General features: G+C 39.8%; 1 pseudogene; it reads right to left on the bottom strand.

The window, feature by feature from the left end:
• Positions 1-4,533: 4,533 nt before the first annotated feature.
• LOC114228545 (60S ribosomal protein L23a-like) lies at positions 4,534-5,037 on the bottom strand (annotated as a pseudogene).
• Positions 5,038-5,746: the final 709 nt, after the last annotated feature.

The raw sequence follows: 5,746 nt of genomic DNA, 5'->3' as shown, positions 1-5,746 counted from the left end.
TTTTATTATACTAGTAGCTCCCTCACAAACACTGTTGTCCATGTCTCTTGCCAGAACCATTACCCTAAGTTCTAACTGGCCACTCTGATTCCAGTTCCTTCTCTCTCCCACCTTCCCTCTGTGTGCTGCTAGAGATATCCCTGGAAATGAAAATCTGATCATGTAGTTTACATCCTACTTAAAATTTTCTAATGCAAAAACACTAATTTGAAAAGATATATGTACTCCTATGTTCATTACAGCATTATCTACAATAGCCAAGATATGGAAACAACCTAGATGTCCATCAATACATGATTGGATAGAGATGTGATACATATACATAATAGTATATTGTACAGGCATAAAAAAGAAAGAAATCCTACCATTTGTGACAACATGGATGGTCATTGAGAGTATTGTGCCAAGTGAAATAAGTCAGACAGAAAGACAAATGCCATATGACTTTACTCATCAGTGGAATTTTTAAAAAGCACACAAATGAACAAACAGAAACAGACCCATAGATACAGAGAACAAACTGATAGTTACCAAAGGGGAGAGGGTGAGAGGATGAGCATTAAAAAAATAATAAAACCCTCTAAGTGGTTTCCTGTTACCTGTAGGATCAAATCCACACTTCTCAGTCTGGGGTGAACTTTAAGACTTGCACTCCCTTACCTTTCCCATCTGCATTACTGCCACCCTCTCCTCTGTGATTCCCGTGCCATGCCTATCCCAAGCCTACGACCCTCTCGGCTCTTCCCTGCCACCTCCCTCCACCTGGAATCCCTTTCTCACCTTGGCCTCCCTGATGAATATCCAGTCATTTTTCGGAGCTCTGGTTAAGATCGCCTTCTCTGAAAGCTTCTCTAACCCCCTTACAATGAACCCCACCCTTACCCAGCCCAGCTCCATATGTGGGTTCTCAGAGTGCCTCATACATACCTTTATCTGTTCTTATCACACTATATTATAATTACTTCAACTTTTGTCTCTAACAGTATAATATGTGTGTAAATTAATTTTAATCCACAACCTGAAGCTTTTAATTAGTAGTTAATGAGGAACTTATACATTAAGAGTGATTAGTGAACATTTTAAAAACCCTGGCAAGTCTCAACAGTCTAGAGGGGGCTGCACTACTTCAAACATCCTTACTTAATTCTCTACCAGAGGACTTGTTCCTTGGGTAAGGGATGTAGGCTAGCTTCCATTTAAAGAATGAGCAGTGATCAAGCTAGACTTGTACAATGGACCAGAAAGACTTAGACAGCCATGCATGTCCTCTCTTGGGCAGAATAGATAGAAGTTGAGGTCTAAACCCCACTCATTCCTGGGTTTTTCACTTACTGGAGTCTTCTACCATTTGGTATGATTGAGTTGATCTATTGTCAGAACACAGTCACATTTGCCTCTGGTCAAACTTTCATGCAAGGTGTTTGTTGGAATGTCTGGAAGAACAGAGAGCATGGTGTTTGTACTTGCTTGCAAACAAAAGTCAGTTCACATTTCAGAATGTGGCCTAAGACTTGCTGTCATTATTACATACCACCGGGTAGGGAGGTGGTTGGGCAGGAGGCATCTGTATTCCTCCATGCATCTCTAATCACTGGAAGCCATGGCCATTCACCAAGAAGGACCTGATGACCATGAAACCAAGTTGGTTTAGATCATTTTGCAACACCCTGTCTCTCCAACTAAAAGTGAGTTTGAAAGTAAGGACCTATGTTAACGACTTTGTGACTTCAGCTCTCCCACTGCAAGTAGCCCAGCTTGGGGTGTGACAAGACCATTGAAAGAAAAAGCCAAGCCCTAGCTGGTTTGGCTCAGTGGATAGAGCATCGGCCTGCAGACTGAAAGGTCCCAATTCCATTCCAGTCAAAGGCACATACCTGGGTTTCTGGCTCGATCCCCAGTAGGGGGCATGCAGGATGCAGCCAATCAATGATTCTCTCTCATCATTGATGTTTCTATCTCTCTCTCCCTCTCCCTTCCTCTCAGTAATCAATAAAATATATATTAAAAAAAAAAAGAAAAAGAAAAAGCCAAGACCATTTATTGCTGCGCAGATTTAAAGTGTTGAGAACAAACTCAGATATCTGATAGCAAATATAATGGGTGGAAACATACAGGAGAAATAGAGGATACATAAGAAAATTAACTTTTGATATATTTTCCTTGAAATTTGTTCTGTAAGAAATAGCTTTTCCTCTTGAGAATTCATATATTAGCATTAAAGACATTGAGAAGTCTTTAAAAAATAAATTTCTTCTCAGGCACTTTACCTCTGGGTCTTCTTCAAATCCATACCATAGTTTAACCAAAGAAAACATCAGACAAACCCAAATTAAGGAACATTCAACAAAATATCTGGCCAGCACTCTTCAAAGCTGTCAAGTTCATGATGAACAAGGAAAGACTAAGAAACTGTCAAAGATTGGAGAAGACTAAGGAGACATGATGACTAGGGTAAGTACAATGTGGGATCCCGAATAAGATCCTGGAACAGAAAAAGTACATTAGTGAAAAAAAAATTGGTAAAATGCAGTTGTTGGTGGTGAAATGGCACCAAGTGTTAGGCTGGTAGAGTCAGACCAGACCTCTATTCAGCAGCCTTGGTACTTGAGTTCTGGCTAGGAAAGAATTCAGAGCCAAGACTCAAACTATAAGATAAAGCTTATTTAGAAAGTCACAGAGGTAGAAGAAGTGAATTGTAGAAGGAATGGGCTCAGGAAATTAGTTACAGAGGCAAAAGAAGGGCCCTTGAAGCATGGGAGAAAGAGAGAGACAAGGGGGTGAGGAAAGGGGCGGAAAAGGCATGTGTGTGCTCCTTAGAGAGAGCCTTACTGGGTCCTCTGTCCTAAGGCTTTTATCTGGAGGTCTCAATGGAGTACCTCAATAGAATATTTATTAGCTTTCTAGGTGTATCTCCTCCAGATTGTGATCTCCACTGATTGGTCAGTGCCAAGGCAGGAAGTCATTAGTCATTGAAGCTGGTCCTGATGTCAGCCATGGTGTTGCTCCATCTGGTTTTGCTGTTTTTCTGGGCCCGGAGCAGAAATACAGCTGAAGACTAGATATCATTTTCAGGGGTTAATACTTAAGGGAGTGGTCATGCAAGGGCTTGTAGCTTTGCCTATTGCTAGGCACCTGGGGCTCTCCACCCCAGAGACTCTCTGCACCTGACCTATGTATAGTTCCTACTCTGCTTATGTCTATCTAACTGCCTACTACACAAATAAGTCTGGAGTTCAGTTGATGGTAATTGGACTAATGTTAATTTCTTAGTTTTGACAAATGTACTGTGGCAATTAAAGATGCTAGCATTAATAAAAACTGCCTGCAGGACATATGGAAACTCTGTATCGTATTTAGAATTTTTCTGTAAAATTATCATAATTCTAAGAGACAAAGTAAAGGTAAATATTTGACTGACTGGATTTGTTTTAGAAATAAAGAGGAATCTTGTTCCTGATAATTATAAAGTAAAAAATAAAAAGGGCCTTAACCAGATGAGGTGGCTCAGTTGGTTGGAACATTATCTCATACACCAAAAGGTTATAGGTTCGATTCCCAATCAGGGCACATATCCAGGTTGGAGGTCGATCGCTGGTTGGGGTGTGTATGAGAGACAACCAATTGATGTTTCTCTCTCACATTGATATTAGTTTCTCTCTCTCTTTCTCTCCTCTCCTCTTTCTCAAAAATCAATAAAAAAAATTAAAAGGGAAATCATATATGTGAGAATGACCCCCCCATCTGGAATCCATATTTGCTGGAATCAGCATTTGTTTGAGGAGCTGGGTGGGATCTGATCCAGACCACTTGGGCCACATAGTTTCTACCAAGTTTGTAGTGAGGAAATTCTTTAAACTTGGTTCATATGTGTGGCTTTGCTGAATGGGTGGGTGGCTAGCTACAGTGTGAAAGCAGCTTTGGGGAAGTGAAACAATTTCTTCCGGGTTGATTCAGTAAATTAAAGGCACAGAGAATCACAAGCATCACAGCTTCAAATCTCTTTCTTCTTATAAGTATCAAATAAACATCAAGACTCATTCCCCTCCAGTGCCTACCACAGTACTCCACACACTGTTGTGTATCCTGAATGTTTGCTGAAATTGTGGCATTATAACCAAGTTCAGGGTTGCCCACACTCACCTTGATGGGGAAAAAATGTAGTCAAAGGAGATAAAGCTTGCCTTTTTTTCCTGATATTGGCTTTGAGGTTTTCCTTTTAAGTTTGAGATAAAGGGAACTAGTATTTACATTTTGACTAGATCACTTTCAACATAGCTAGTCTCCATGTTTGTTAATGTAAACAAATGCAACAGTTGAGTATTTGCTGTTACACAGTGAGTGTTTATGAAGTAATTTATTTTTTTCTGATTATAAAACAAAATAAGGCTCTCAACCAAAAACATGCATACCATAAAAATAGAAAGAAAAAGAAAAAATTAAAAGTCACACCCTATAATACCATGACCCAGAGACCAATGACATTAACAAAATAATTAACTTTTTATTTTTATTTTTTATTTTTACAGTGTAAAATTTTTATATTTAGAATTAGGCAGCTCGACTCAGTTTAGATGATTCTAATTTGTTGGCAACATCCAAAGCATCATAGTCAGGAGCCAGTCGAACATATGCCTTCTTCTCACCATCAGGCCTGATCAGGGTGTTGACCTTGGTCACATCAATGTTATAGAGTTTCTCCACAGCCTGTTTGATCTGGTGCTTGTTGGCCTTGACATCCACAATGAACACCAGTGAATTATTGTCTTCTGTCTTCTCCATGGCTGACTCGGCAGTCAGGGGGAATTAGATGATGGCACAGTGGTCAAGCTTGCTTCTCCTGGGTGCACTCTTCCGAGGATATTTAGGCTGCCTCCGGAGCCTCAGTGTCTTTGGCTGTCAGAAGGTGGGTGACGTGCAGATCTTCTTTTTTTTGTGGCTGTGGATGCCTTTCAGCGCTGATTTCTTTGCCTTCAAAGCCTTTGCTTTGGCTTCAGCTTTGGGAGGGGCAGGGGCTTCCTTCTTAGCTTTCGGTGCCATCTTCGTAAAAAAAAAAAAAAAAAGATAATGAACTTTTTAAATACATATATAGATTTTTATGTGATTGGAATCATACTAAATCACTGTTAAATAATTATTCCACTTAATCAGTTTTATGACTTTAAAATAAAATAAAAATAATAATAGCTAAGGCTTTTATAGCACTTATTATGGACCAGATGGTATGCTCACATATATCAGATCATTGAATGCTCACAATATTTCTGTGAGCTGGTTACTATTTTCATTCTTAACTAATAAATGAAGAGGGTGTAACACATATTGGTTAAGTATCAACTCAGGATTACATACATTTTGATATTTGATGAAACCATTATATGTGGATGAACTAGGATTTGAACTAGGCAGTCTGGCCCCAGAATCTACCCCTCTAATCACAATACTCCATTTTCCCTCATAGTTCATTTAGAAAGTTTGAAACCTGGTAGCCAACCTCCAAGGTGATACTCACCTCCTGGAATTCATTCCTTGTGTGGTCTGTTCTCATGAATCAGGATTCATTTGTGTGTCTAACAGAGTATTGTGGAAGTGACTGTGTGTGACATCTGAGGCTAGGTCATAAAAGGCATCGTAGCTTCCCCCTTGGTCTCAGGGGGTAGCAGTCAGATGCCATGTTGTAAAGACACTCAAGGATTATTGTGGAGGGGAACCCATTTGCCGACCATGTGAATGGGACACATTGGAAGCA

The sequence above is a fragment of the Eptesicus fuscus genome, chromosome 7 (assembly GCF_027574615.1).
Source record: "Eptesicus fuscus isolate TK198812 chromosome 7, DD_ASM_mEF_20220401, whole genome shotgun sequence".
Lineage (NCBI taxonomy): Eukaryota > Metazoa > Chordata > Mammalia > Chiroptera > Vespertilionidae > Eptesicus > Eptesicus fuscus.
The sequence above is the reverse complement of the archived record's forward strand: the minus strand, read 5'-3'. Positions and strand labels throughout refer to the sequence as shown.